This window comes from Arachis ipaensis, chromosome B9, assembly GCF_059453495.1.
Source record: "Arachis ipaensis isolate K30076 ecotype BB chromosome B9, ASM5945349v1, whole genome shotgun sequence".
Taxonomy (NCBI): domain Eukaryota; kingdom Viridiplantae; phylum Streptophyta; class Magnoliopsida; order Fabales; family Fabaceae; genus Arachis; species Arachis ipaensis.
In genome coordinates, this window is record NC_142444.1 from 128,709,210 (window position 1) to 128,720,000 (window position 10,791).

Consider the following 10,791-nt stretch of genomic DNA (forward strand, 5'->3'; position numbering starts at 1 on the left):
GAAACGCAAAGGCAATGAAAGCTGAACAGTAACTGACGCCTAGAAGCGCGAAAGACAGGGGCAAAATGGACATTTCACTCAGGGTTCAAATCAGCAATTAAGAGCATTAAATGTCCAGCACGAAGAACGAGGCAACGAATGACATTCCCTCAAAACGATGAAACCCACTCGCGCGTAGGAGGCACGCCCCAATCACGAGTGGCCGACACAGCGATGATACGACTGAAGGAGACCAGAGCGCGCCAACAACTGCGCTCACAACCATAGCTGACGCATTGAGGGCACTGTTCCGGCCCGGCCCAGCTGGCACAATGCCCCGGCCCGGGCGGCTAACCCGACGGGCATGTCAAGCCCGAACCAGGAGGAAGACCCGACACCTTCCCCCCTCCAGCAAGACACATGACAGCTGGGGAAAAGGAAGCTTCCTGGAAGGATTGTCTGTTCCTGTGGGACCCACCCTAGGTATAGAGTATATAAGGGGAGTGCCCTACCCCTCCCTCGAGGTACGTCACGATTCCCTCACTTTCTGCCATCTGTACGGATTCTGACTTGAGCGTCGGAGTCCTTTTTGCAGGTGGCTCCCCCTTCTCACCACAACAACCCGGGAGGTCGCGAGGCTCCAACTCTCCACCCCCGTCACGAACTCGGGAGGTCCATCCACCCACCAACAAGCCAGGTCCAGATTCTGCCTGTCTCCTTCACTCACCTTGCTTCTTGACCCGTTCGGCACCCGGCTAACCGAATACCCTCCTTCTATAAACTCGTTTATTTAGTATGTTTTAAAATATTAAATTAACTTTTAAATATATAATTAATAATAATTTGATAAATTTATTTAAATAAAAAATTTTAAATATAAATAACAAGTAACTTTATAATTAGGGGTGTCCATGGATCGGATTGTATCCGTAAATCCGCGGTAAATATCCGCATCCGATCTGAAAATTGCGGATACGATCCGATCTGCAAATTGATCGGATCGGATCGGATCCGATCCGCACCCTTTGCGAATCGGATTGCGGATATCTGCTCTACATCCGCGTATCCGATCCGCAGATCCGCACTATAATAATTAAAAAATAAATAAATATATATATGTTTGGTATTATATTTACTTGTTTGTATGTTTTAGTTAGTAATTATTATTCATATATTGTATTATTTTATTTTTGTTATTTAGAGAGAGTTTGATTAAACATAGAAATATGATTAAAAAGAGAATGTTTAATTATGCGGATATATCCGATCTGATCCGATGAAAATTGTGCGGATCGAATCGAATTTTCGGCCATATCCGATCCGATCCGATCCGCGGACACCCTATTTATAATAATTTAATTATTTTTATTATTTTATGTAAAAAATTGTTTATTAAGGTCTAAAAAAATATTAAATTTAGTACTATTATTAATATTAGGAAAGAAAAATAAAAAAATTATATAAGAATTAATTTGATTAATTTTTCAAATTTCAGGGATGAAAATGATTTACGTATGGACTTTGAGGGATTATTTTGATTATAAATAACTTTTTTTCATGTCAAGTGATACATGGCGTGCTAGTGTCACTGACCTGACATGTCAACCAATCATCTTGTGACACGTGGCATTAACTTACCACGTCATCATCTAACTAATGAAAGGACCAATTTGACTGACGTTTTATCTTTAAAAGACTAACATGACTAAAAAAATTATTTGAGGTCAAATTTAAAAAATGAATGATATTTCAAAAACGAATTCAACTATTAACCCATAAGTTATTATTCAACTAAACTTTCAAAGCACCTCCAACATAAAATAACATTCTAAAAATAAAATCAACCTCTTTCTTCTTCTTCTTTTTCTTCCATAATTTGTATTATTCTTCTTTCTCCTTCCACCTTCTCTTTCTACTCCTCCTCCTTTCTTCTATCCCCTCCCCTTTCTTTTTTTTATGGCTCTTCTTGAGAAGCAAAAAAAGAAAAAATTTTAAAATTTTTGTGTAAAATTTTTGTGTTTTGTCAAAAAAACTTGATACTTTTTGTTTCACTTTATATATATTTCTTATTTTTCTTTTTGGGATGAAAAAAAAAACACTTAAATTGAATCATACTAAAATTTTAATTCATATATTTTGGTTCTAAATAAATTTTTATTTTCTAAGAATTTTCAAGAATTATTCTCATCGAACAAATTGGTCTCTTCATTGTTTTAAATTAAATTTTGATACGCGTATTAGACAAATAAATCCCAAACAAATTTTATTGTAAGACAATTATATCTCTAAAAAAATTACTATAAAACAAATTAGTCATTTTTCAAAATGATGGAAAGACTAATTTATTTGACAGAGTAATTTTTAAAAATTTTTAGAGACTAAAAATTTATTGAAAAACTTAAAATGATGATCCAAAATTCTTAAAAAACAAATGAGATGTTTAGAGAATAAAAAATGAAAAAACATAAAGAAAAACACACATATGAGAAGAAGAAAAAAATGTAGAACTTTTATATCTTTATTCAAAAATTTATATTTTTCTTGAAAAACTTTGATATTTTTATTTTCAAAAATTTATGTTTTTGTTATTTGAAAAAACAACAATTTCAAAAACAAAATAATAACTTTTTCATAAACTTAGTTGAAAGTTATTAAAAAAAATTTAGTCACTCAACATTTTTCAATCATTTGTATATTAAAAAAACAGAAAATTTTGAGGGTAGCATATTTTAGTAATTTTTGTTAGTATTTAGCCAATACAAATAACAAATTATCTTTAACAAATAAATTTATTAATTTATGTGTATAAATTTTGATAAATATAAATATAAATTATAATCATATAAATTCTAATAAATATAGATATAAATTATATATTTTAAATGTGTCACTTTTTATAATGCAGATATAAATTATTATTAAACACTGACCTAAAATTATAATATGTATTGCTGTTAAAATAATTAGGTTTAATTATTCTGTTAGTCCTTATATTTTCACAAAATTTTTAATTTGGTCCCTATATTTTTTTTCTTTTTAATTGAATCTTTACATTAATTTTTTTTAATTGGATCTCTATATATACAATTAAACCAATTACTGTCAAGAGGAACCTAATTAAAAAAAATTGATACAAAGACTAAATTAAAAAAAAAATATTTTAAAATTTAATTAAAAATTTTATAAAATTATAGAGACTAATAGAATAATTAAACCTTAAAAATATACGTGAAAAGAATCAAGTTGTTGTCATGTACTGAGAAGACTAAAGTGAAGTCAGACCAAACAGTAAAATTAGTCTTTCACTTTTTTTCCCCTTTCGGGAAATTGGGTTGAACGAACCAAGTTACTTAAGGAACCATAGAATAAAGTAAACTTGATAAGAAATGAGAGAAAGTGGTAAGAGATAACGAAGAATAAAAAATGATAAATATATTCGAGACTTTGGCCATAAAATTTTTGGATTATCTATTCACTACGTATTGTTGTAATATTAAACACATAAATTAAATTACTTAGAACATATCTAACAATTTCAATCCATAAACAAAAATACTATTCATTATTAAAATTAGTCATTAAAATCAATTATTAATATATTTATGTATAAATATATGTAGTTTAATTTATTTTTAATGTGTATTTATATTCTAATATATATTTTATATTGATAGTTGATTTTGGTGTACACATAACTTAATCGATAAAAGAATTAATAATTGGATTACGAAAGTAATTGCAAAACATGTAACCGAACAAATTAAATGACATGGATAAGATAATTTAATGATCAAATGCTAATAAGTGTCTACTAGTTAAATTGTAGATTTCTTTTTTCTTTTTCTTGACCAAAAATTATTTTATTGTTAAGAGGGCAAGTCCGTAGTTCTATGCTTTTAACAATTATTCACAACAATAAACTTTTTCTACTTTCTAGTACCGTAAGATGGGCTTTTAGTTTTGTTGGTAATATTTTTGGAAGCAAGTTTTGTTGGTCATGTAAATGGGCTGGGGAAGATTGACAGGGCTGCTGAAATGACTTGTCGGGTTTGTATGAATCCTGCCCATTTGATTTTAACTCACCAAGCTTCATAAATTTTCATGATATTAATTATTTGGTTCGATTAAACATTAAGAAATCCAGGACGCAAACCACAAAAAAGAAAAAAAAAAGAGATAGAAGAATAAATGCTCAAACCAAAAAGGTAAACCCATTCGAAATAATTAATGTCTAAAAAGTAAAAAGAGTTTTTTTATTATGAAAAAAATTTTTCTCTCTATATGGGTTTTCCTGTATGGCCACTGCCTCATAAAGTTTTTTCCATAGGGTAATGTTTTTCTATCGTGATTTGAATTACTCAAAGTCACCATTTATTTGTTTCGCCTAAGTGCTCATAGTGATGCCTTCGTACTGATAGTATTCGGCTTGTTCTGCAATGGAGACAATCATAGCTCAACAAAGTATTCACAAGCAACATTAGCCAATAACACTTGAAGATGAGGAAGAAACTCTTATTGTGTATGATGAACATGATATACAAGAAAGGGTTCACAAGTGTTATCATATTTTAGTTGGCAAGCTCATTACCGACAAACCTATCAATACCAATTGGATACATAGTGCCATATCTAACATATGCAAGCAACCAGCTGGATTCCAGAACAAAGAAATACAACCAAAGGCAATATTAGTTCTTTTTTACTAGAGAGCAGGATATGAACCAGGCCCTTACCGGCAGTCCATGGCTATTCCACAATTCTTGGCTACTTCTCCAACGTTGGAAAAGAAATACACCATCGACACAACTAAACCTTTTACAAGCGAAGGTGAAACTGCAATTATGGAACCAACCTAAACATTGCAAAACGATTACGTTAGGGAGGAAAATTGTAAATTGCAAAACGATTATTGGTTTTGGGTATTGAGGAATTGTAAAATTTTGATGGTTTAGGGTTACTCTAGATCGAGTTATAGTTGGGTTCCGTCCAATTGTCTTGTGGATAAAGGTAAGAAACTATTATCCTCTTTGAATTTTCCAATTATATGAAATTAGGGTATTGAAATTGTGTATGTGTATGAAATTATATGAAAGTAGGTTGAATATATGTGAAGTTGATGTCAATTTGAAGAAGTGGTGTGTTTGGGAGTAACTTTGGTGGCTAGACTAGCTGAATTGGTGACATTGGAACTTGAAGGTTAGTGTGACAAGAGATTTTGTGGCTTGGGGAGAAATCAGCCAAGGTATAGTTTTGGTTTCCTGTAGTTAATTTATAATGTTATGTGAAAACTTAGGCTAGTTGCCATAAGATAGGCCTGAATGCTATGAATTGTGGATATAGTGTATTAAATATGAATAAATGTGTTGTTGATATTGATTGATGAAGTTGGTGAAATTGTATGTGAAAATAGTTTGAAGGAATTGATGAATTTATGTGTTAGAAAAATTGAGAACCGGATAATGAGTATGTGATAGTGAGTAGGAGTAATTGGCATTGATTTAGTTGTGGTTCAGTTGGTTTTGAGTTGAGAATTTTGGAAAACTAGAGGATTTGAACTTTTGGTAAAAAAATAAAATTTTGACTAAATTTGGCGGGTCATAACTTGGCTTCTGAACTCTCAAATCTTGTGAAACTTGTCTTGAATAAAAATTGGATTCGTGAAATTTATGACGTTTGAAGAACGGACTAAAAATGATTTGTAACGAAAAAGTTATCCGTGTTTGAAGTTTGGTGTAAAAAACTAATTTCTGCAACTTAACACCTTTTTCTGAAAATTTGAGAACATGCGTACGCAGACAATGCGTGCATACGCGAGTTTGGGCCTCTGCCAGTACTCATGCGCACGCAACATTGGCATGCATATGCGAAATTGCTTCATTTACACTCACGCGTATATGACTGATGGCTTGCGTACGCGGGGACCCATTTCTGCCCCATGAAATCGCGTACGCGACAATGCGATTTTAACACTCATGCGTACGCAGAAATGAACATGTGTACGCTTGACCGGTCAAATCTCTATTCAATCGTCACCCTCACAAAAGCGTGGCCATGGGCCTTTTTTCTTGTAGTAACCCCTGTTTTCTAAAAGTTGTATTTTTGAGATTTTAACTTATCCTCTAGCTTTTCAAACCTCTGTAAAACCTGTTTAAGGTCCGATAGCTAGTTTTTAGGCTTTGGAATAAGGGTAAATATGTTGAATAAGTTAGGTTGATATTGAGAAAGATTTGCAAAGTGGATAATTGAGTTAATGAGGCATTGGTAATGCTGAAAGAGATGTGATTGATAAAGATGATGATAATACTGATGAATTGTGATTGTATGAGATATGAATTGATTGTGATGATGACATTGATAAATAATGAATTAAAGATCCATTTAGCATATACATTCAAATTATCTGAGACACGAGTTTTCCTAGGTAGATGCAGTTGCTTGCTACCACTTATTCCAGATTGAGACTCGATACTTTGTTGACTCTCCGTTGCAAGATGTGACCAGGGACTTTAACTCCCCGGATTCCCCCATTGACATGATAATTGATTGATGATGTATATATGCATAGACTTTTAGAGATGCGCACATGCAGAGACTGTTCAGCATTTGCTACCTGACATGTTGGGTTTGGCTGGATAATTGACAGATGAGACTCATCGGCCATAGGATAGGCATGCATCATATGCATACTACAAAAAAAAGTGTATAAAATGGCATTAACATTATGGCACTTTTATAAAATTGCCGTAATATTCATTAATTAGGGCAGTTTGTGTGACCGCCTTAATTCATCTCTTTTACAATGGCGACTATTGGTAATTCCGGCGGTTTCAAACCGCCCTATAATCATCATACTATTAAAAAGAAAAACTAAATCCCAAAGTCTCAGATCTAAAATTCCATCCAAACACGTGAAGTTCCAGGTTTGCTCTCGCAGAAACGCCATTTTTGCTCCTTAGAGCTTCTCCTCCCCCGTCAAGATTTTCTCCAGATCTGTGAGCTTCTCCTCCTCCGTCAAGATTTTCTCCAAATCTGCGAGCTTCTCTTCCTTCTTCGACCTTTTGTTCTGCTAGCTTCTCCTCATCCATTAACGTGCATTTTCCTCCACGATCTGTTTCTCAGTTTGCGTTCTAACTTCTCACTTCTAGATCTGTAACTAAATTCACATCCTCTGGTTCTAATTACTTCAATGATTGTTATATGCTAATTGTTCTAATTACATTCACTCTTAATTATTGTTTTTAGCATTTCGCCTTTAATGCGGCTTTGATAATTGGCTCGATGCTCCTTATCGCTTATTTCTTCCTCGTAGTTTCATGGAAGTTCTATTTTGGTTCATTTCTTGTAATGTGTTGTTATCAAATTACCAAATTTAGGGTTTTTCTTTTCTCAATTTTGGTTTTGGTTCCATCCAATTTTGATTTGGTCCACTTCCTGTAATTTTTAATTTTGTGATTGTGCCACTGCTTTAATTTTGGCTTTTAATTTTTTATTTTTTTTGCTCATGCAGAAGTACATAAAGCAGAACACTGACGTGACTCTCTGTGCACTCGAGATGGGTATCAATTTTCTTCACTTCTCTACTTTCTTTTGTTCGTGCACCTTATTACCTCATTATTCCTTTTCTGTTAGGTTCCATCAAGAAAATAAACGGTTTTTGAAGTTTGATCTATGACATTTTATTATTTTTAATTTATGATTTTATTAACAAAGGATATCAGAGCTTTTCTTTGTATATTAATGTAGGGAGTGAGTAAGTTCTAATAATAAAAGAGGTTTAGGTTGTGACTTAATTTGTTGGAAAAATGAATGAAAACCATATATATATATATATATATATATATATATATATATATATATATATATATAGGTTTAAAATTTGATTATGAAATTGATAATTCATATTGCTTTGTACCCAGGGAAGCAACCATATCAAGAATCTGCAGGTATATATAATTAGGTGCTATATGGCTTAGCTTGTATATTGCATGTTAAAAAGGTAATTAAAAAGCTTTGATAGTAGTTGTTATTGTCTACTACTAATATACATCAAAAGCTAATTAAAAAGCAATGATGGTTGTGAAAGATTTGGAGAATATATTATTAAGATTTCATTCCTACGAAAATATACTGAAGTATCTGATTTGTTTAATAAATTGAGTTTGCAAATTTTAAGGCTGGAGTGGTTAGCCTTTTTGGTCTATATTCTCAGCAAAGGGAGCCAGATTGAGCCAAAACCAGGTACTAATTATTAGTATTTTAAGGTTTGTACTATTTGTTGATGGAAATTGCGAGAGAAAGTTAGTAAAATGGATTATTTATTTTATTATTAATGTTAGTTCTTTTTCTTTTGTTGTATTGATTGGTTAGGAAGAGTGGTGTTAGGGGATCTTAATCAAAGTAAATAGGGCCTTTTGTTGCTGAGTGAAAGTTGGAAAAAGCAAAGATTTTTTTTGTTATTTTTTTTAAAACTATTGGCCTTTTGTCATGAAAACAAAAATTCAATCCATATTTGAAGATCATTTCATTGTCTTGCATGTTTCTTCTTAGCTATTGTATTTTGTCAGAAACTGAAAGTATAGATTAATCCATAGAAAAAATTGTGTTCATATCTAGACACTTGCTTGGTTTAGAGCTTCTTTCTTCGATTCTATTTGATCAGGAGTAAGCATTGCAGATTGTATTTTGTTCATATTTAGAATTTTGAAGACTTTACAGGAGAATTCTTCCACTACCTTAATCTCATTGCAGACACATTAAATGGCTTGGAGGATCGTGATGGTAAGTTGGAGACTATATAAGAGTGCAAGAAATCGTATTATTTTTTGCCACATAAAAACTCATACTTTTGATTATATCTCAACTTGCCTGTTTCTTATGTTGGACTTCTTGTTTAATAGCTATTGCGAGAATCGGGACAAGATGCTTATCAGCTGTCAGTGTGCATGATAATACTCTGGAGAATGTCGAGACGTTAGATGATGCACAGACTAAGTTTGATGATATCCTTGATTCTCCTTCTATTGATGTAGCTTGTGAGAAGATCAAAAGCCTTGTGAAGTGTCCTCTTACTACAATAAATTGAATGCAGAATTTAGTAAACCAAAGCTAGGACTATTCAGTTTACAATTTGAATGCAGAATCTCAAAGACAGCTTTGATTTTAGATGAAGTGTACTCACTCTGCTGCAGCAAAAAACATCTCTTCTTCCTTTTGATTTTCCTTTTCTGCACTTGTACTTTTATGTGGTCAGATTATAAAATTTTCCTTTTCTGCACTTGTACTTTTATGTGGTAGGATCATGGGATTGGATTCATCACTCATTCATGGTGGACTTTAGTACCTTGCGGCCAGTTCTACTACTACTACTTTCTGCACTGTCAAAAAATATTAAAGAATAAAATTGTAAGTTTTATTTATTTTTATATTTAATTATTTATGTATTTTTTTCAAATGAATTATTATGTCTGAAACATTTTTGCATTTGTAACCTGGACAAGTTTCCAAGCAAGTGCACAGTAGGTAGTCTTTGGTTTTTACTTATAATAAGATGTTAGAGTGAGAGAGAAACGGTTTAAGTGTTGAATTGTGAATAAAATAATTTTATTTTTTTAATCCCTTTCCAATAAGAATAACTCAGGAGACACAAGTAGTTATTACTAGTTTAGTTATAAGAGTTAATAAGAATAAATGATTGATAGCGGACAAATTTAATTTTGTTGTATTTGTAAGATGACCAAGACAATACACATATATAAAATCGGAATTGCTTAGTATGTTATCTTGAAAATAATTATTGCATATATAAAGGGATAGATGAATGGTGAAGAGATACAAAAGTGAGTTTAAGAGGCGGTTGTATGAGTAGACTTTCATTTTCTTATCCCAATCAGGATAGATATATAATTAAGCACATGGAGTTGGGAAACAAACAACAATGGTGATTGTTTATGGTAATGTATGTGTGTTGGGCCCACGCATGCAGTAATATGTAGTCCTTGATATCTATGGCTTTGGAAGCTTTAAAACCAACAGGTAATATGTAATTTTAGAAGTGCATCCATTAGACTTCATTAATGGAAGATATTGAAAGCACCCTATGCTTGTTTTCAATTCTTTGTAACTCATTTTCAGCCTATCATGCTCTGCAGCTTTGAGCAGTTTTGCATTAGTTTCTTTGTAACTCATTTTCAGCCTATCTATGGCTTACTCATGAAGAGGTAATATTTTTGGCTTAGATTATGACACCCTACTGGTCTGAAACTAATTTGAAACAAGCTAATATATTATGCAAAATTGAAAGACCTAAGTACAATGAAACTTCAGGGAAGCAGCAAGGAACTTTGAGTTCCTATTGTGACAATGGAAAAAGAAATAAAACAAAATCAGTCAGGGTGCCTCCAAAGGAAGGTTAACATGCTAAAAATCTTGCCACAGAGAGGAGATGAAGGTACAAAGAGTTGGTATTTCTTTGGTACTTGTTTATTCATCATAGACCTATTATGACATTTTTAACATGTTCACCAGATGCAAACAGAAGTGAATCATATAAGCAGAACAGAGTTCTTGCTTAAGGTATGCTGGGAGCAGAAGCCAGGTGGGTTTTCAAGGTTCATGGAAGCTATAAATTCATTTTGATTTCAGGTGAAAAATGCCAATATGACCACAATTGACGGAAAGGCTCAGATCATTCTAACAGTTGAGGTAAATATGTAATGTTTTATATGTTATGTTTTAAGTTACAGCTAATACACTAAGTTTAAAATAGATCCTTAATAACTAATTCCACCTTAAAGTCTATTTAACTTGTGTTAG